Raw genomic sequence first — 21,710 nt, 5'->3', positions numbered from 1 at the left:
AAGCAATTTGTTACATAAAGCCGCTGACAGAATGAGTAAGCCCCAGTCAGGCAGTGGAACTCGTAAGAGACGCGCGCCTCCTGGACAACGGAAAAAGAAAACGAAAAAATCAAGGACGAAAGACGATTTTTTGGGATAAGAAACAATGGCGCTTCGAGAAGGCATGCTAAGTTCGTTAGACTTGTTCGAACGACCCGTGTTAAATACCAATATATTAGCTACAACCGAAATACGATATCTGCCCACGAATAACATAACCGACAATGGCCCTCTCGAATTTTTTATTCCGGCATCTGATGACTTATACATTGATTTATCCAAAACTATGCTCAAACTAAAAATGAAACTCGTGCATTTCGACGGTACAGACGTACCAGCCACTGAAGTGAAAGTCGGGGTCACGAATAATCTTATTGGAACTCTTTTTTCGCAAATCGACGCGTATTTGGGCGATACGTCGGTACAGTCTACAAATAATCTTTCGGCGTATAACGCGTACTTGGCGAAATTGCTGAATTTTGGTGAAGATGCTAAGAAAACGCAACTGGAGAATGGAATGTATTATATGAACGCGGCCTGTAACCCGCAAGACATGTGGGAACCTGCTTTTAACAATGATCGTAACGGAATGCTGAAGAGATGCGCGCGAACGAAAGAATCGACCACGTTTGAGTTAATGGGCCATTTACCCCTCGATATTTGTCACATGAATAAGTTTATTGTCAATCAACTACCCGTAAGATTCCGCTTAGTAAGAAGCCCTCGTTTAACTTGTATAATAGCTTTAGAGCAGGGAAAAGATTATAAGCTAATTTTAGAACAGGCGTATTTATACGTTACTAAAGTCAAGGTGGCTCCGCAGATAAGTTTAGCCCACGCTAGGATGCTAGAAAGCGGAATACCAGCGATTTATCCCATTACGCAAACAATTATGAAAAGTTTTTCTATCGCTCAGGGTCTAAAAAACATAAATCGCGATAACGTTATACTCGGGAAAATACCAAAAAGGGCAGTTGTAGTTTTTGTCAAAGAAGAAGCTTTCAACGGGTCATTGACCACAAATAGCTTGAAATTTGAACATTTAAATATCACCGACTTATCTTTGTCAGTCGGACCGGATAGATACCCTCCTGACGGCTTTCAAATGGATTATGCAAATTCAAATTACTGTTTACCTTACCAGGCTTTATTCGAGTCAATGGGCATAGCTTCCGAAGATAGGGGTAATTATCTAAATTTTGCGAATTTTAAGGAGGGGTACACCATCTTTACTTTCGATATGTCGCCGGACCAGAATGCTTCGGCTGATCATACGAGTATTCCTCGACAGGGGTCTCTACGTTTAGATGTTCAATTGAAAGACCCCCTACCGACTAATGTCGTGTGTATAATGTACTTTGAATTTGATAACGAGATTTTAATTACCCGGGACAGAAAGGTGATATATAGTATCGAATAAAATGAGCCACCCTGTTTTCTATGCGATTAGTTCGACGCGAGCTTTTGTTTGAGAATGACACGCCCCCATTTTCTCTCCAACCAACTCGACATTTTTTTATCGGCGAATCTCGCGGAGCCTGAAATTTTAATTAACCGTCAAGGACATAGAAAATATGTCAATTTTAGCGTAAAAGTGTGGAAGAATCTCTGGAACTATGAACAAGAAATTGAAAGATTTTTCAATACCACTACCGAAGCTATACGTTTTCACAGCTGGTTGTCGGATAGTGTCAAGTTGGAAGGATTCTTCTGTCAGCGTGGAAGAATTATTGATATTCGCGGCTATATTCGCGGGTCTAATTCAAATTACGACGTTGTGTATTCCTCCGCCAACGGGGTCGCCCTAGATAAAGAAGCCTGGGACCGTTTGAAGATTATCCGTACGAGTCTCGACAAAGAAATAACTGACCGAAAAGACGCTTTTGAAGGAATGAAAATGTCTATTTTAGACGAATTAAAAAGTGTATTATTTACGTTAACCGAGGCGTGCCCAAACCTGCCCTGCCATAATCAATTGGCCCATCACATTAGCTGCAAACCGATCGCGTCACATTTCTGCGAAAGACTTGAAAAAAGTGTCAAGATGGCGATACCCCTTATGAACTATGACAACGTAATTAAGGCATTTTACGTCAACTTTCCCGACTATAAACTGGGGGTAGAAAATTTATATCATAATATCATGCAAAATGAATCTGAAATTTTATCAGAGCTGATGTATTAAAAATTTCCATTAAAATGTATAAAAATGTAAACTTTGCTGGTCTTTCATTTAATAATGTAGCACGCTTTGAACTGTCAAGACATGAATATAGAATCTATTTATTTTGACCCAGAAAATCCCGGAAGTCTGGGAGGACTAAAACGTTTATCCGAACAATTACCCTCTATTTCCAAGAAAAAAATTAAAGATTGGGCGTTGACCCAAGACGCCTATACGTTGCACAAAGATAGAAAATTTAATTTTCCTAGAAATAGGACTTATGTCACGAGCTTGAACGAAGAACACCAGGCTGATTTAATCGAGTTAAACGAATTAAAAAATATTAATAAATTTAATTATATTCTTACTAATATCGATATTCTGTCCCGATATTTATTCGCTATTCCCGTGAAAACTAAGAGAGCGAGCGATATATTAGCTGCTTTCAAAAAAATCCACAAACAACGTAAGCCTTTGAAAATTAATACTGATCAAGGTTCTGAATTTTTAAATCGTAAAGTGCAACGCTATTTCAAGGACCAGGGAATTAAGCATTTCGTTTGTTACGGCGATAAAAAAAGTAGCGTATGCGAGAGAGTGAATAGGACGCTTAAAAATAAAATTTACAGATTTCTTACCAAAAGTAAAGGAAAAAAATTTATAAAAGAACTACCAAAAATTGTAAAGTCCTATAACGATAGCGTTCATCGCACGACGGGATATAGACCTAGCGAAGTAAGCTTAGCCAATGAGCATCTTGTTTGGCAAAAATTATTTGGAAAGAAAGCGAAAAGAGAGGAACCGAAATTCAAGATTGGCGATCACGTGCGCCTGTCAAAAACCAGCAAAGTATTTCGTAAGGGATTTAAAGGATATTGGGGTAAAGAGGTTTTCACCATATCGAAGGTGATAAATAAACCCCGCCCACTCTACCATATCAAGGACAAGAATAACGAGAAAATATTGGGGTCATTTTATCCCGAAGAAATTCAAAGGGTTTTGCCATGAATACTTTTCAATTGGACGCTTTTTTAAAATGCGACCCGAGAACCAAACCTTTTTTTCTGGGCACATTTTCCAAAGATACTTTACCTCGAGATTGTCCGAAAAAAAAGCCCTTTTGTTTGGTGGCCAATGTACAAGACTCATCAATGCCGGGAAGCCATTGGATAGGAATCTTCGTCAGTGCTAAAAATAGGAAAGGACAACGCGTGGGAGATTTTTTTTGTTCTTTCGGTCAACATTTTGATGTCTACGGTTTTAAATTGGATCATTTAGCTCAGAAATGGTTTTATAATAAAAATATAATTCAAGATATGAACCAAGAAACTTGCGGTTTGCACGTTGCTTCGTTTCTGTTAAATAGGTCTGCTGGATTAAGCTTTAAGAAAATTTTAAAAATGTATAATAATGAAATATATATGAACGAAGTAATTTCGCTATTGGCATTGTGTGTACATTTATTTAATCACGAAAACAGATTTTGTAATCAATAGTGTTTAATAAACATGGTTTTACAAAAAAACATTAATTTTCCCATTCATTAATTTCCCAATCATTAATTTCACGATCTTTAGAATACGCCCGGCGTCTTTCTTTGCGACCTTGTCGGGTTGGCAATTCCTTTCTTGTCAAGAGCGGTCCTACGAAAGGCAAGGAAACAGGTTCGGTCGTATTGCGAAGGGTGGATTCCGAAGGCTTATAGCTGCTGTCTTTGAAAGTTGGCGTGCTATATTCATCGAGACTCGTTTCGCTTCGAGATTTACGTAGCTCAGCTCGAGCGGGCGAAGTGAAAACGTTGCTAGCGCCGTTCTTCCATCTTCCCTTTTGGTAGCCTGGAGTACTCGCAAAGTCAGGCTTGAATGGAATATTTCGTGACGTCACGAGATGCTGTGGGGCTGCAATTAAAGTTTTATGGGCGTAATCGGGCGATTGACTTTCGTCCAACCCCGAAATGCCGGAGACACTCTGCCATGGTGTAGAAATTCCAGGATTTATCGGTGATGCTGGGAGGGGCCTGTTAATAGCCATTTCCAGTTGGTGGAGAGGTTGCTGTACGGCTCTTTGCACCTGTTGCGGCCCGGCGTATAGTTGATGGAGCTGATTTGGCGTTTGGGGAGGCGAAAAAAAACTTGGCGAGGCGAGCGGCGGGTTACCGAATGAACCGTTAGGTACAGCGGGAGGCTGGTAGATCGCACCGTGTGCTAACTGTATCGGCGCTAACGTACTCGAAGAAGGAGGTAAAGGGGGCGGTTTTATTTGAACGGCTGGAGCGCCGTCATAGTCTTTAATTCTGAGATACCGCGCCAACATTGCCAGATATTCTCGTAGTTTTTCTTCTTCACTACCGTCTCGAACGGGTTTGTTAAGAATACTATTCATGTGTTCTTGTATTAAATTTAGCAATTTTTCGGTATCGGATAAATAGCTATCCGCGGGTAGCAAGACAAATTTCTTCATCGCGCCGGATTAATTATACGACCCAAGATTGGCGGGATGAGCGAATCGAGAATCGCTCCCCAAAAACCGCCCGTTTGCGAGACTAGAATTCTTCGTCGATAACGATCACTGAGATCTCTTTGACCTAGTTTTCTAATAGATTTTTTATATCGTTGTAATTGCCGTCGTTTATGCTCGCCAACTGGTAAAGCTCCGCGGCAAATATTATGACAGATATTCGCGATTGAGCCAACCTGATCTCGCGTGGCGTTCTTCAGTAAAAATCGTCTTTGATTTGGGGAAGCCTTTTTTAATAAAGTTAGATACGGGCGGCTTTCTATAATTGACCTGGGCAAAGGCATTTTACAGAATGACGTAAAATTCGAATAAACACTTTGTTATATATCCTGATTATTACAATAATATACATTTTCCTCTACCAAAAATGATAAATACATAAAATAAAAAATTAATTTTCGGTAAATACTAACATTGGTCCTTCTTCTATGAGGCATTGCGTTCTAACTTTTAGAAATTCGGGAGTTTTTTGTTGCAGGTCAACAACCACGTTAGAATAGGGCGTATCCGACGTTACGTAATTATAAACGTTGCTCAGAAAATTAGGGTTATGCGGAAAGATCTGACGACTTAAATGTTTTATTTGTGATGGATCACGGGGGCTTCGGAACAGGACTATAAATGAGGCGTTAAGCGAAATGTCGCGAGAAAATCTGCCCTGACCAAAGACGTTCTGGCATAAGAATACAATACTCAGATTCAGATGATGCGAACACACTCGAAAAAGTTCAGATACCAGCGCGTTGTCTAAGCACTCGCTCGAAAGATCGTCTAGCACCAAGAGGTTGTTTTGTCTTTTGTCAAACAAATCTTCGGGTTTTTCACTAAAGAGTCCCTTATGGAATTCAATTTCGGGGGCGAGGGTTTTTAATTCGTCAAATTGATCGTTCCAAAGATTGTAGCAATATAAAATTTTTTGGGGTGGATTGTCGAACATTAAATTTTTATTTTTCAAGAGATTAAACGTCCAGTGACTTTTTCCCGACTTACTGGGGCCAGCCAAAAGAAAGGTACAGGGGGTTTGAAATTTTAGGCGTGTGAGTGACATGAATATCCGTAGGGAATAGAAGTACCGTCTTTGAAAAATATACGTTTCGTCGACGTAAATCCCACTAGTTTTTCGGCTTGTCTGAGATACAAGTGCCCGGTTTTTTGTCTTTTCACGTTAAAGGGAATCTCGACACGGTATTTTAATTCGCGGTTCTCGAGCGCCAACTGCTTTATCGTGTCAAAGTTTAAGATGGTCTGATTTTTTTTAGTAAGAGTGACGCCTTTTATCTTGGTTAAAATTTTGCCCGATTCGAACAAGATAGAGTAACCCTTGGGGGCTATCGTGGTAAAAGCTTTAATGGGGTCATTAGGATATTCATCCGTAAGTCCGCCCAAGCTGCTTGATAAAGTTAAATCTAATTTCTTATCGTGTATCAGAATACAACTGTCCGTATCGCCGTAGGCCAAATTAGGCCCGATTTTAGCCATTAGATTGTATAATTTAATACGCCCATAAGAGGCGACGAAAATGCCCACAGTTGGGGAACCTTTACGATAAGCCGGGACGTGGTCTTCGTGATATTTGGTCGTCACGAGAGCCATTCCGTTTTCTAGGAGTTTTAAATCGGTCAGCTCTTTCGTTTTATCAGTTAAAATTTTAACCAAGTCAGCGTAGGAGTTTATAAAAGAACTATTATTTTGACGTAATTGAATTAGGTGACGCCCCCAAAGCTGGTTAAGGGAAAGCTTGCCAAGCGCTTTGAGAGCCGGGTTAGAGCTAACCTCTTCTAGGCCTATTTTTATCCCGTCCTGTTCCCAAAAGTCGTTTAAATATTTTTGTTTTTCTTCTAAGGAGTCAACGTTTTTAGGAAAACCAGCGTATTGGGTTTTCATTTTGTAAAAATCTCTGACATAATCGTCAAAAAGAGGGCAGTCAGAGTCGAAAGTTTCGCGATAATGCTGCACTTCGTGAATTTGTAAAACTTTATAATTATATTGAAGGGATAAATAAAACTCGGGGGTAGTGTACGTATCCGTAATCGCGCGTTCCGCCTCGGTATGACGACAGTCGGCTAGATTATAGAGGGCGCACGTTCTGCATAGCGTAAACATTAATTTATCGCCAATCAGGGAGCCCAAGACGGGGAGATATAGATCTTGGGGTGGGAGAAGAGTCGCTTTGATTAGCCCGAAATAGAAATCGGGTTCGTAATTAAAGTTGCTAGTTAAGATTTCGGGGACCCCTTTGGGGTAGCGGTAATTTTTGGACATGGAGACCGATGGATACATACTGTTAAAATCGTAAAATTTAATCGGCCTCTCGGGGGTGGATTCTATATACAGTAAAAAATTTTCAACGCGCCCACCCCTCAGAGCGCTTCGCGAATTGATCGGATCGGAGAAAGCCAGTTCGTCGCAAAACGAATTTATTTCGGGGTTATCTTTTAAAAACGTGTCCCATTCACACTCCCATATGGTAATTAAACGCGCGTTGGGGTAATTTTGACGATAAAACTCGATTTTGTCGAGAGTTTTTAAGTAATTATTGATGTTAGATTCTTTAAGTTCGTAATTGTACCCATTATGGTCAGTGTGATTGGGACACCCGTGCCAGAAACACCCGAAAAATTCCCCAATTATTAAAGGGTCAGCGCTGTAAATGTCGGGGTGGTAAGGAGCTAAATACTTTTCTCCCTCCAACGATCGCGCCGTTTGAAACTTTACGTGCATTTTTTGCTCCAAGTAAGCCGCCCATCTGAGAGCTTTAACGGAATGCTTACCCCTGTACCCTGCTGGCGGGATAATAGCTATGGTATTTGGTTTCAGATACCGGCTCAAAAATAAATCGGTTAAAGCTCCCGGTAGAGTCACGCTTTTTCCCGCCAAAATGTCGAAATTGACCTTTTCTCTAAAAAGATTTCTGAACCGGTCAAAACCCCTCTGTAACAGCTTGACGTCATCAATGGCGTACTTTGTCAACACTTCTTTTAAATCAAAAACGGTAAATTTTTGGGCGTCGTACCAAGTTTCGAAATTTGCCAATTGGTCGGGGGTGAATTTATTTACTTCGAAAAATGATTTTTCCGGTACGACGCCGATATAGTCTAAGGTGTCTTTTTTTAAGAAAGAATACGGGAAAAATCCCTTGCTTTCGCTTAAATTAAAGGTTTTGGAGAAGCTTCTGAGAGGGGCTGGAAAATAAGAAAAGCTATCTATAAATCTTATATTGTATTTGGAAAGAAACATCGCGAGAAGTTTGCAGCCTTTAAAGATAACTTCGGGGATTATTGACCGGGTCAGAACTCCTTTTAATACGAGTAAACTGTCAAATCCAGATCCAAAATGCGAAATGCACGTAATGTTTTTAAAAACTGGTTCGACCTTTGAATATTTGGTTTTACCCTTTTTTGCAACGACCTGACTCTCCAATAAGTAATCTAAAAACGTCTCGACGCAATTAAAGCCGGTAAAGGTACGGTAATCGTACGTTTCAGAGTACGGACTGTCTTGCATAGCGGTAATTAGCAGAACGGGTTTAATCTCGTCATTGTCGACTAAAGTTTCAAAATCAAAGTAAAGGATTCTGGTGGAATTTTCCGGTAACGTGATAGGTTGAACAAAACACGCATTTTTCGGGTGCTCAATTTTGCAGTAGTGACATTTCAAATCGCATACGTGCTCCCCTTCAAACTCTTTACCGCAAGTTAGGCAACGTTTGAGTTTGTCGCACGTCCCTAATTCTATATGCTTTTGGAAGCACGTATTCCCCGAAAAATATCTAAAGCAGTTGGCGCAACGTTGACTAGTTTCGGTATGCGAAACATTCGTGTCGAGACACCGCTTACAGCTAACGGGGCCCTCGCAATTGTGCTGTTATTTTTCTTTGCTATTCCCAAAAACTTTCAAACAAAATGGACAGTACCCTATTCCCCCGAACATGGCGGCGTAAGACCTCACTACGTGGACGTGGTTTCCTAATTTAAGGAGAAAGATTTTTTTGGGTTGAAAGTGGCCTAAATAAATGGGGTCAAAATTGGAATCGGAATCGAGCAGGATAATTTGATAATCGGGCAAGACATTTTGGAATTTAGGAATGTCTTTTATTTCAACAGGACCTGGTGGCACTTTTGATAATCTGTGTAACGCTAAGGCCGCTTTTTTTTGTTTTGGATGGTTGACATTACGAATATAGCTTAGATCATGCATATTAAAATTTTTGGATTGGCCTTTATTTTTTAATTCTTGGTAGTCAGCGAGGCACTGTCCTACCGCAACCGCCCTCGCAAAACACAGATTATCAGAATTGCGAATTGGAATAAAGGTATTGCCCTGTTCAATGTAATTATCTAAGCACTCAATAGTCCTGTTACGAATACTTTTTTGACTACTACTCATATTGGTGTCTTGCAGAAGAATTACGTCGAATTTTAGGGGGGCCTCAAAATATAAATTTTTATGGGACTGGGCTACCTGCTCGATACCGCTTAAAATTCTATCGGCCGTCAACTCGTTTAGGTTCATAAATTGGAAATTAATGGGCTCTTCGAGTTCGTCCGAACTGACCGCTATTCTGATACGACTATAACCCTGATTTTCATCGCTAATTTCGTTTAATAGGGATTGGAAAATTTCGTTTAATTGGGTTTCTTTTCGCGCGTGGTTGAGATCGTCCAAGTTTTTGAACTCGCACTTGAATTCTAAAGTTTTACATTTGTATTTTTTGGAAGTCCGAGAGATAATTTTAGTAACCGAATAATAGTTCTCAGGTCGAAACCTGGTGCTTAAATCGAGAGGGGCTTCTTGAGTCATTGTAATTTACGAATTTCGTCGTAGCGTAGAGTCACTTCCCTCAATAACCGCAGGACGTCGTGAATGTCTCTTCTGCCGTATAGGGTCAGCGATTTTGCAAATGAGGAACCAGAATTTTTGGTCAAGCAAGTGTTACCGGTGGCCTGGCTATGGCGAATTTCTAATTTATCACCCTCAATTAGGTAAACGGCGTCTAGGTCCTTGACGTCTTCTAAGGCTGCTTTAAGCTGGGGTCCTGATTCTAGTTTAACGCATATACCCTGTTTAGTCGGTTGCGGAAGACTGGATGCTACGTGCGTGGCGTAACGCCTTATATCTATATATATTTTTTGGTCAAAGGTCGTTATTTTAACGCCCAAATCTCCGAGCTCAGAGAATTCTAATACAATCTCGTGCCAAGTGGTATTCTTTGTTAATTTTTCTATGTCTTGGTTAGCCCCTTTCCCCGCGAATAATTGTCGAGGTTTATTTTTTTTAATTACTTCGCCGACTTTTGATTTTCTAGCGTATACTTCGGGCAACTTCACTGGTGCTGTTGGGGGAGTGTCATAATCGAGCTTAATGTCGTCTGGGGCTGCCTAAGACATATAGAGATTAAAAACTAATCTCGCTTAAAAAAAAATTCAAAAACATAATTACCATCTTGCTGATTGGTCGTCGGGGAGAGTGAGGGCGGTGTTCGTCGCTTCTGCGAAATTGACCGTTGCGCGGTTTCTTTTATACTCGCAAGGTAAGGGGGGGAAAGAACAAAATAATCGCGTGACAGTCCTATTGTCAATTTGTCAAAATGATTAATTACTTAACGAAAGCGGAATGAACCGGTTCTACCATGACTATGCGAAAGGATTGTTCACTAACGCATTTCCAGCGCGACTCAATTTAATTCGATGACATAATTAATAGGTTTTTCTCTCGGTATTGTCACTAAAGGTATTTGCGCCGCTAAGTTATTTCTACACCTGCTCGTAATCAATCAAACCTGTCACCACTTTAACAATGCCCGAGTATAGCGAGCCTGGGAATTCCGTTAAAGGAGTACTGACCCCTTTTCGCGCCAAAATACCAACCAATCGGCGCCATTTTGAACAATTTCGAGTCAGCCAATAAGCGCGCAGTACACGCGCGTAGTAACCACGTGGTCCCCGCGCCGCGTAGTTACGCGCCAGCCAATCAGCGCGCAGGTAACCACGTGCTCCCCGCGCCAGCCAATCAGCGCGCGCGCCACTCTGCGGAGGTCAATGACCTCGATCCCCGAGGAAAATGCCGACCCCCCCGCGCCACCTGCCGGAAGGGGGAAGGAAGCGGGGACTTCCGGTGCCGACCCCCTTTCTACCTGTACATTGAAAACCCTCAAAGATCCTGGACACTCCTACTTCTAGGTAAGCAGCACTTGCAACGCTATTTTCTTGATGACGAATTAAACGTGTCTATTGGTTTCCCTAGCGTTAGCAAAGTAGAAGGAATCTCGTGAAAAACAACCTTAACGTTAAGTAACCGGGTTCAAGAATGTCTAGGGGTATGATATAGGTAAATATACAACGAGAGTATGGGTGTCCAAACGGTTTAATATATTATAAACCAAAATAATAATAACAATACAAATAACAATAAAATACTTAAACACTTAATAATAATAACAATAAGCATGCAAAAACACGAAATACGCGGGGGGGGATACGCGGGCTCTCTCTCTTTATAACAATAGTTTGAAGCCTGTGGCTTTCGCTCACCGATTGATGAAACGGTCTGGTGCCGTTCAACGTCGCTCGTTTGGGTCTCCTTAACCCTTTGGCTCTGTCCGCTCTTTAACTCGGCCCACTCTCTGGCTCGATCCGAACTCTGGCTCGATCCGAATTCTGGCTCTGTCCGAACTCTGGCTCTGTCCGATCTCGGGCTCTGTCCGACCTCTGGCTCGATCCGAACTCTGGCTCTGTCCGACCTCTGGCTCTGTCCGATCTCTGGCTCTGTCCGGTCTCTGGCTCTGTCCGGTCTCTGGCTCGGTCCGGTCTCTGGCTCTGTCCGATCTCTGGCTCTTCCGTCCCTCAGGACCCTGAGGACTTACTCAGGCCTCTGAGGACTCACTCCATCTCTCTGTCTCTGTCTAACATAAAATCTCTCTAACTCCCTGGTTTTGTTCAGCACCATTTCAGTAGGCGTGGTTTAATTACGGAAACTGACATTTGGTGGCATCTTATTGGAGAGGTTAAAAGGTTAAGGGTAGCTTGGAGTAGGCGACTTGGCTTTAAGATTATTGGCTGTAGAAGGTTCGTGTATAAAAGGAGAAAGATGAAATCATCTGGTGTCTTTCCCAGGAAGAAGGTCGCACGACGGTACCACATGTCGCCACGTGGCTTTCGAGAAGGGTACACGTGGTTGTAGTTTTTATTTTTAAAGGTGGCCGTTTGAAATAACGCTTCTTTCAATAGTTTACTATTGACGTCCGAACGCCGTACAATAGAGAGCGCGCATCTTTAAGTCATTTACGATACGACGCCGAGTATTCAACAATAGAGAGAGAGAGAGAGGGGTTATAGCGCACAATGGATGAGTCAAGATGTGCGCGCTTTCCTAGCACCGAACGCTGGTTAGGGGAGAGCCACATGTAGAGAGGATACGATATTTTACACGGACAACAATAATACATTTTACAAGAAAAATACTAATGATACCCTTTTACGACTTGGACACCCGTAAGAAATTGAAAAATATAAAAGGGACTTAAAAACTAAATGTCATAAGTTTTAAATAACACTAATCTAAATAGGAAATATTTTAAATGCAATAAGTTTTAAATAACACTAATCTTTATATAACACTTTTAAAAATGAGCGTTACACTCCTCCCTCCCCAAGACCGAACGTCCTCGTGAGGTGTTAACTATCGCTAGGCAGTCCCTTTCGGTGGTAGAATATTTACGCATACCCGTGCTAAGGGCGCGACTTAAGTAGTGAAGTACCCCTTCTTTTCCGTTGATATTTTGACTTAAAACACCTCCTATTCCGACGTCGGACGCGTCCGTCCTAACCGAAAATGGAAGATCATACCTCGGGGTCATTAGGATAGGGGTCGTCGATAAAGCAGTTTTCAGCAGATTGAAGGCCAGCTCCTGATCAACTTCCCACGCCCACCTAAGAATCCTATCCTTATGCAATAGCCGCGTGACTGGCTCCGCCATTTTCGCGAAACTAGGGATGAATTTGCGATAATACGACGCCATTCCCAAAAATCTCCGAACTTGATTTACATTTCTGGGAGGGGGGGTACTCTCTAATAGATTTTACTTTGTCTGGGTCTACTGCTATTTATTTGGCAGGTTAGCTTTGAGCGCCTGTAATTTGTTAACCAAAGCAGTTAACAAGTGACCCTCGGCAGTATTTGGTTTGGGGTTACCTGCCAATTGGGAGAGTAGGAGCGAGAGAACTATTCTCTCTTAAGTGGGGAAATTTGTTATACCTCTCTTGGCGTTCTAGGGTTTGAAATGTTCTAATACAGGAACTAAAACTATGGAATTTACCCAAGCTAGGGATGCAGTCTACACAGAAAAAGGTCTCACAAACAGAATCACTATCCAGATCGCTCATAAACCCAAATTTTCAAAACCGAAAAAAAAATCAAATTTTCAAAACCAAAAACTCCTCACGGAAACCTTCTAGAATTGGGAAACCCTTTTTAAATATCCCGGACGGACCCCCAGAATGCAACGCTATTTTCTTGATGACGAATTAAACGTGTCTATTGGTTTCCCTAGCGTTAGCAAAGTAGAAGGAATCTCGTGAAAAACAACCTTAACGTTAAGTAACCGGGTTCAAGAATGTCTAGGGGTATGATATAGGTAAATATACAACGAGAGTATGGGTGTCCAAACGGTTTAATATATTATAAACCAAAATAATAATAACAATACAAATAACAATAAAATACTTAAACACTTAATAATAATAACAATAAGCATGCAAAAACACGAAATACGCGGGGGGGGGATACGCGGGCTCTCTCTCTTTATAACAATAGTTTGAAGCCTGTGGCTTTCGCTCACCGATTGATGAAACGGTCTGGTGCCGTTCAACGTCGCTCGTTTGGGTCTCCTTAACCCTTTGGCTCTGTCCGCTCTTTAACTCGGCCCACTCTCTGGCTCGATCCGAACTCTGGCTCGATCCGAATTCTGGCTCTGTCCGAACTCTGGCTCTGTCCGATCTCGGGCTCTGTCCGACCTCTGGCTCGATCCGAACTCTGGCTCTGTCCGACCTCTGGCTCTGTCCGATCTCTGGCTCTGTCCGGTCTCTGGCTCTGTCCGGTCTCTGGCTCGGTCCGGTCTCTGGCTCTGTCCGATCTCTGGCTCTTCCGTCCCTCAGGACCCTGAGGACTTACTCAGGCCTCTGAGGACTCACTCCATCTCTCTGTCTCTGTCTAACATAAAATCTCTCTAACTCCCTGGTTTTGTTCAGCACCATTTCAGTAGGCGTGGTTTAATTACGGAAACTGACATTTGGTGGCATCTTATTGGAGAGGTTAAAAGGTTAAGGGTAGCTTGGAGTAGGCGACTTGGCTTTAAGATTATTGGCTGTAGAAGGTTCGTGTATAAAAGGAGAAAGATGAAATCATCTGGTGTCTTTCCCAGGAAGAAGGTCGCACGACGGTACCACATGTCGCCACGTGGCTTTCGAGAAGGGTACACGTGGTTGTAGTTTTTATTTTTAAAGGTGGCCGTTTGAAATAACGCTTCTTTCAATAGTTTACTATTGACGTCCGAACGCCGTACAATAGAGAGCGCGCATCTTTAAGTCATTTACGATACGACGCCGAGTATTCAACAATAGAGAGAGAGAGAGAGGGGTTATAGCGCACAATGGATGAGTCAAGATGTGCGCGCTTTCCTAGCACCGAACGCTGGTTAGGGGAGAGCCACATGTAGAGAGGATACGATATTTTACACGGACAACAATAATACATTTTACAAGAAAAATACTAATGATACCCTTTTACGACTTGGACACCCGTAAGAAATTGAAAAATATAAAAGGGACTTAAAAACTAAATGTCATAAGTTTTAAATAACACTAATCTAAATAGGAAATATTTTAAATGCAATAAGTTTTAAATAACACTAATCTTTATATAACACTTTTAAAAATGAGCGTTACACACTACGAACGAACATTTCTTCACTTTTTTTACTCAAGACGCCTCGAAGATGCTTTAAAAGAACAGGTGTGTAAAACTTTTTAATGACAATTTGAAATAGACGGCTGATGGTTGGTGACAAGGAAAATGTATTTGCGCTTTATTATTATTAGCCGCAACTAAATCTTCGGTTATAAATGATTCCCAGAAGATATTCTCTGTCCTTGTAGAAATCTAGCTCGCGCTCACAGGGGAGGGTCTTCATCTTTTACCTGAGGCGGAGGGGCGTGGTTTTTCTTCACGAAACTAACAAGTAGCTGCTTGCATATTTAAATCTTATTTAGTATTATAGGACTCTATCAGTATAACATATCTTAGATAACACTTAAGATAAGTGATATTCGAAAGATCAGTGTCAACTTTATTAAAATATGACTTAGATTTTTACATTTAATGTTTTATTATGGCACTCTATCAGTGTCGGATTAAGCAGAGTTTCTACCGAAGGCAATATATAGTTGAGTGCCGTCCAATGAGCTCAGAACACAAAGAGGGAGGGATTCAAAACGTGACATCCTGAGATCTCGTGATTTGATAAAGAAATTACTTCGGCGCCCAGGGGCAATTGGCCGCTTTGTGACCACTGCCCTTAATCCCGCCCTGCACCCTATACATTGCTTCTGTTATTCGCTGGAAACATACCTTTTCAGGCTCCCGCAAATTTTTAAAATATGTTTCGTTAGAAAAATAGTGCCTGGCTAAATACATCATGTACTGAATTTTCAAAAATTTAATTGGAAATTTTATGTTACTTTGGAAGGTAGTTAATTTAATGCAATGATCCTGTGTACTCGTTCAATGCTTTGCGATAATTTGACGGCCATTGGTGTTTGCCTTGAGCCGATATCAGTAGAGCCCAAAAGAACCAATTTTAATTATTAACGATCTCTACCTTCAAAAAGGAGACTTCAAATATAAACTAGACTAATTCGTACAATAAATGATTTGAAAATGGTGATTGCACAAATTTACAATGCGTAAAATCACCCTTTAAAAGGTTGAGAATTAAACTTTTCAGATATGAATTTGCCCTCTTTATAGTAGTTATCTGATTATATGATTATAGTAAATTTTCGTACAAAAGCCAATTTATAAAAAGAGTTACTTTATGCCGACCAAATTAATTTTTTCTAGACATTTGCGTTACTTTGAAACTGATCAAGGGCGACAAAAGAAAAGGGAAGACGGTTTAGTTTTGAACAAGTATACCCTAAGGGCCACCGCCCCTCATTCAAAGACACGCCGTCGCACAGCTGGGAAAGAAAAAGCAGATTTGAAATATTATAAGTATCCAAACCTGGCTCATTGATCAGATCAATATTTAAACACACCATTGTAAAATGCGAATAAATGAAATTAAACTGCCTGAGTTAAAATTTCATTAATAAAATGGTAATATCTGAAAACAACTCTATTAGCTTGAATAGCCTTTTTTATACAAAAAATTACTTTCTGACTGGTGATTTAGAAATTACCAATTTAATGGAGGAAATGGGTTTTTGTTACAGTATCTGTTACATAATATTTTATCTGGTTTAATGAACTCTCATATCTGTTTGATTCAAACATCTAGAACGCCTCCAAATTGATCCATTTATAGCCAAGAATTTAAAGCAATTGGAAATTAAAATGTGATGGTGCTATAAAGTTCATTATTATTATTTATTTTAAGAAATGAATATAAAAGAAAAAAAGGGATTCAGGGCAGCGAAATAAAAATCCTCAAATGAAGCTTCCAGAGCGAATTTTTTTAAATAATATATCATATAAATAATTGCACACTGAAATAACAAATCTTACTAGTGATGTCTGTAATCTCACTTCAATAAATAAATTATCATAGTCTCAAACGTTGGTAACAGAATTCGCTGTTGTCTTTGCTCCCTACTCTTATTCATTCACATCCGAAACAAATTGCAGATCTATGAAATAAGAAATTGGGTTTCTAGCTTTAATATCAGATTTAGACATGGCGTATTTAAGGTATTCTGTTTCTGTTTTGTATTTATCCGTCAGCATCTTCTACAACATCTTCTTTTGAGTCAGGGAAATGGCTTTGGATTTAGTTTTTCGCGAAGTGCTTCAAACCAAACAATCAGTTTTTTAATCCATCTGCGGATAATCTACACAAGTTGGTGATATTCTGAAATCCTTTTACGTTTATCAGTTGATATCTGTTCTCTGATCGAACGGCTGCTAAGATATGGATTATCGAACATTCGGGCCTCATTCGGAAAATTCTAAAATGCCTAATTCATCAATATTATTAATCCGGCATATAACCACACCGTTCCAACAACTCGTTAAAGCAATATATATATGCTTATTGTGTTACCCGCAATGAAACGACGAAAGTTGTTTTTTTCCTCAACAATAAGATATTATTTCTCGGTCGCCTCGAGCATTTTAGAATTTTCCGAATGAGACCCGAATGTTCGATAGGCCATATCTTAGCAGCCGTTCGACGTAGCCGGATAACAATGACACTTTCTATATATGAATCGACCCTTGTGAATCCATCATTATTAAAAAAGTTGTCAAAAACGATATTTGGCGGTTCCTGCGGATATGGAAATGCTACACGTGAATCAAGACATAGGTATGAAAGATATTAGTAAAATATAAAAAATAAAGTTGATTTCAACTTGCTATCTTTCATAGTTTTTGAGATAATCGCAAATAAGTGCCAAAATCTCAACGGCCGAAGACTTATTTATCAGAGTGTACATGGGGGATCGTGGAAAATTCCCACGTTTACACAGCATATAAGCATCAATACTTTATACCAAAGAAAATATTCACTCCCGGCAAGGGAAAATACGCTACATAAAGTCAATGGAAAAATATCATATTCTAAAGAACATAAATTTTACATTTTTTTAAAGTTTCTATTAACGCTAAAGTTAACAATTCTAGATTTTATTTATGCACTAAATTTTAATTGGCTTTTAATTTAACAAATTTTTTATGTTGATTTTAATTAGGATATACAGGGTGTTTCGATTTATCTGTCTGGGAATTGTTTCAGAAACTGCAAAAGATAAGAGTTGCGAAATTTTCATATAGCCAATGGAAAAATATAATTTTTTAAAGAACTACAATATTACATTTTTTTAAAGTTTAAATTAACGTTTAAGCTTAAGTTAACAATTCTAAATTTTATTTATACACTTAGTTCTAATTGGTTTTTGATTTAAACAAATTTTTATGTTGATTTTCATAAGGATATATACACATACAATACATCAAGCGCATTATTTTACAACCCCCTGATTATACCTGGATATTTATAAGAAAGGTATAATATAAGGTTCGTTTGCGTCATCGGTTATTTCAAGGTTCAATTGTTTTACTGACAATTGTTAGGGTTGTGTACTAACGAGAAATTTGTCTTTCCAGTAGATCCTTTTTCGTGCTATTATCAGAAAAAGGGGAAATCACTGGAGCTGTCCACAACAATCGAGAGTAGTAGTACTTCTGCATGAAATCCAAAACGGAGTACTGCCAGAAGTAAAACGACTCCAAGGCAGCGATTTTCAAGTTAATGTCGGATATAATTAGAACTGATCGTTCTTTGACTAAGTTTTTCAGGATCCCTTTTTCTACAAAATCCAGAACTGTCAGTCGTATCTTATCATAATTGTAGATTTTTCGCTTTAGTTCGGCGAACATTGGGTCGACATCTGCCTTAAATAATAATAATATAAATCTTAAAGACGTTTAATTTAATCCAGAAACCATAGTCTCAAATGAAGAAATACGGCTCTTATCAGGTTTTGGTGCTCCGCATGGCTCTGGTTCCGACTTAAACCCTATCCAGTTCCGGTGAAGGCCGGAGCCGGATCTGGAGCCGCGGAAATCACATGGACATGTTGGTTCCAGTAGTAACTCTTGAGACCACACATGAGTCCCCGTGGACTGAATTAGAATGAATATTCTTTTACGAATTTTAGTAGTTCCTTATTACTTAAAATTTAAGTATTTTATTGTTCGATTTTCTCACTGTGATTCTAGACTACGTTCTGTCTAAAATACTAGTCTTAAATATAAATAATTAAGCAAATTATGTTTTTTAAAATAATCCAACGCAATCAAACACAGATTAACGTATTTACACTAAAAGTACGCATTTTGAAAAATCTCACAAGATATTAGTGGGGGGAGGGGGTCGAGCCAAATCTCACGACATCTCGCCAAGGGGGGGTCGAAAAATCACCAAAACCGCCTCACGTAATTAATCGACGCTCCCTATTTTGTAATGAATTTACGAGTCCTAGAGTAGCAGTGGTACACTCCACTGGTAACTTTGTTATCTATCTTGTTTAAAAATAAAATAAAATATTTTTTTTTTAGTATTGATGAATGATGATGTTGTGAAGTTTATTTAACGCTTTGATTAGCTTTTGAAACACAATAGTGTATTATTTCACAGAAACATTAGTTTTATCTTAATATATACATGCGCTTTAAAAAATAATTAGTGCAATTGGATTTTGCTCCGGCTCCGACTTTTTAGGGGAGCCGAGTTTTGGCTCCGTCTCCGGCTCCGACTTATCCTCGGAGCCGGATCTGCGGAGCACTATCAGGTTTTGGGGCGAGGTGAAATGCTGGATTAATAAGAGTTGAATTAACGATGTAATGATTAAAAAAATGAACATTCGACCAATATTGAATTATTTGAATGTAGCCTCATTAAAGCTACTGTCACATGGCGCGGTACCCTATTGCCTTCACCCTGGACCGTACTTACGAAACCGCAGAGCAACATTAGTAAAAAGAAAGTTAAAAATAAATTTATTGTATACAACTTACGGTACGGGGGTATAAAAATAAAGATAACGAATGTATACTCACTCACTTATATAAGGCTTGTTTATCGTTTGCCTATTTTCCTAAATTATGGAAGTCGTCTCGCATTAAAACTTTAAATAAACCTGGTCGTGACCCTCAATATTCTAACTCATATCGTATTATTTGTATTACCCCCTCCTTTGGCAAAATTTTAGACAAACTTTTAACTCAACGTCTTTCTCATTTCATAGAATCAATTCCTTGTTAGACAATAGGCAATTCGGCTTTGGTCCAGGCAAATCTACTTAACATGCTTTATCTTCTACCGTCAATACAATCTTAACAAATCGTTCAAACAATCAGTATACTACCCTTATTTTTTTAGATATTCAAGGCGCTTTCGATGTCTGGATACCTAGTATTCTTAATTCATTACGTAAAAAGAAATGTTTTAGAAACTTATACTATATTATCGAATCCTTCTTAACCGATCGTGTTGTCACCTTCCAATCTCCAAATTTTACTGTTCGTCGATCTGTTTCTCGTGGTGTCCCTCAGAACTCATGTCTAGGACCTACTTTATGGAATGTCGTTTGTGACTCCTCATTTAATATCGAATTTCCCATTGCCAGTACCATTCAATCATTTGCAGATGACATTTTAAGTTCCATCTCCGCATCTTCACGACGTGCTCTGGAAGTTAAGGGTTGTTCGGTGTTATCTCTAATTTCACATTGGCTCGAGGAAAATAAATTAGTACTCTCTCTTTCAAAATCTAAGGCTTTGACTTTTATTAAAACTAGCCGTTTGTAATGTCCAAGTGATGGATTATTTAGGTGTATGTTTAGATGCCCGATTGACCTGGTTACCACATCTGGAGATTGTCAAGACTAAGGCGGCGACCTTAACTCAAAATCTGGCTCGCAAACTTTGGGGTATAAAAGGACTGGCCCTTAAACATATTTATAAACGCGGTATAGAGCGCCTAATAACATACGCTTGTGGTGTTTGGTGGAAAGAATCAAAGAACTCTCTTTTGTTGCGTAAACTCTACTCCATTCAGAGAATCTGTCTATTGAGCAGATCACGGTCATACCGTACAACATCAACCCAGAGTTTACTGGTCCTGACAGGCATTCAGCCTGTTCACCTCACCATCAATAAGGAGTCGTCTGTCTTCCGAAGCTATATACATTCTTGGTAGGGACAGTATTCATTGCTCGGTTTCCGTTCCTGGTAATGGTTACTTGAAGGATAGCCCATCATTTGCTATTCACCCTGGTCAACAACCATCTATTCTGGAAATATTCACAGATTTTTCTAAAACTCTCGCCCATGTTGGCTTTTCGTTCGTCGTTTTCTTTAACGTTGGGGAATTTTTATATCGGCAGTTTTATCTTCCAACTACGGCTGATATTTTTAGTGCGGAGATGTTGGCAATTTTGCACTCTATTTATTGGTTGACGGAGGAGAGGACCCCAAATAGTTGATATTTACGATGAGTATCATTTTAATATACGTGTAAGAAATCAAACAGCTTACTGTTTACATGCCGTCACGGTCTTTTACATGCAAGAGATACTTCAGCTACAGAAGAGCTACGTAACGTATACCTGCGGAGGTAAATTTGCCAGAGCTTTAACAGCGGAATTTTGACCGTCACCTATATGTTAAAGTTCTTGCAGCTGCAGGCCGAGTTAGTTCAATATAATTCGAGCCTCGTAGCTTTAAAATTGTTAATGAAATTTATAATAGAAAATTTAGATTTATTACGAATATTTATTAAAAAAAACATATTACGTTACTTTTCCTTTCTAATAAAAATTATGAATGATGACCACACTTCCTCTTCAAGTCGTCCTCATCTTTCTCATCGTCAAAAAAAATAATAAATAAATAAAAACGTGCTATATATTACGTTACTTTTCCTTTCTTCATAAAATAGATGATGAATGATGACCACACTTCCTCTTCAAGTCATCCTAAAATATATATATATATATATATATATATATATATATATATATATATATATATAACATACGATTCCTCTTTAAGTAATCCACGGCTTCCTAAAAAAACTTACCACACTTCCTCACCTAGTCATCCAAGTCTTCCTCGTCGACCTGGAATAACGAAATACCCACTTACCACACTACATCTTCAAGTCGTCCACGTCGTCTACGTCTTCCACGTCATCCTCGAATAAAAAAAACAC

Source organism: Leiobunum rupestre, chromosome 5 (genome assembly GCF_980474605.1).
Source record: "Leiobunum rupestre chromosome 5, qqLeiRupe1.1.hap1, whole genome shotgun sequence".
NCBI classification, from domain to species: Eukaryota; Metazoa; Arthropoda; class Arachnida; order Opiliones; family Sclerosomatidae; genus Leiobunum; species Leiobunum rupestre.
The sequence above is the reverse complement of the archived record's forward strand: the minus strand, read 5'-3'. Positions refer to the sequence as shown.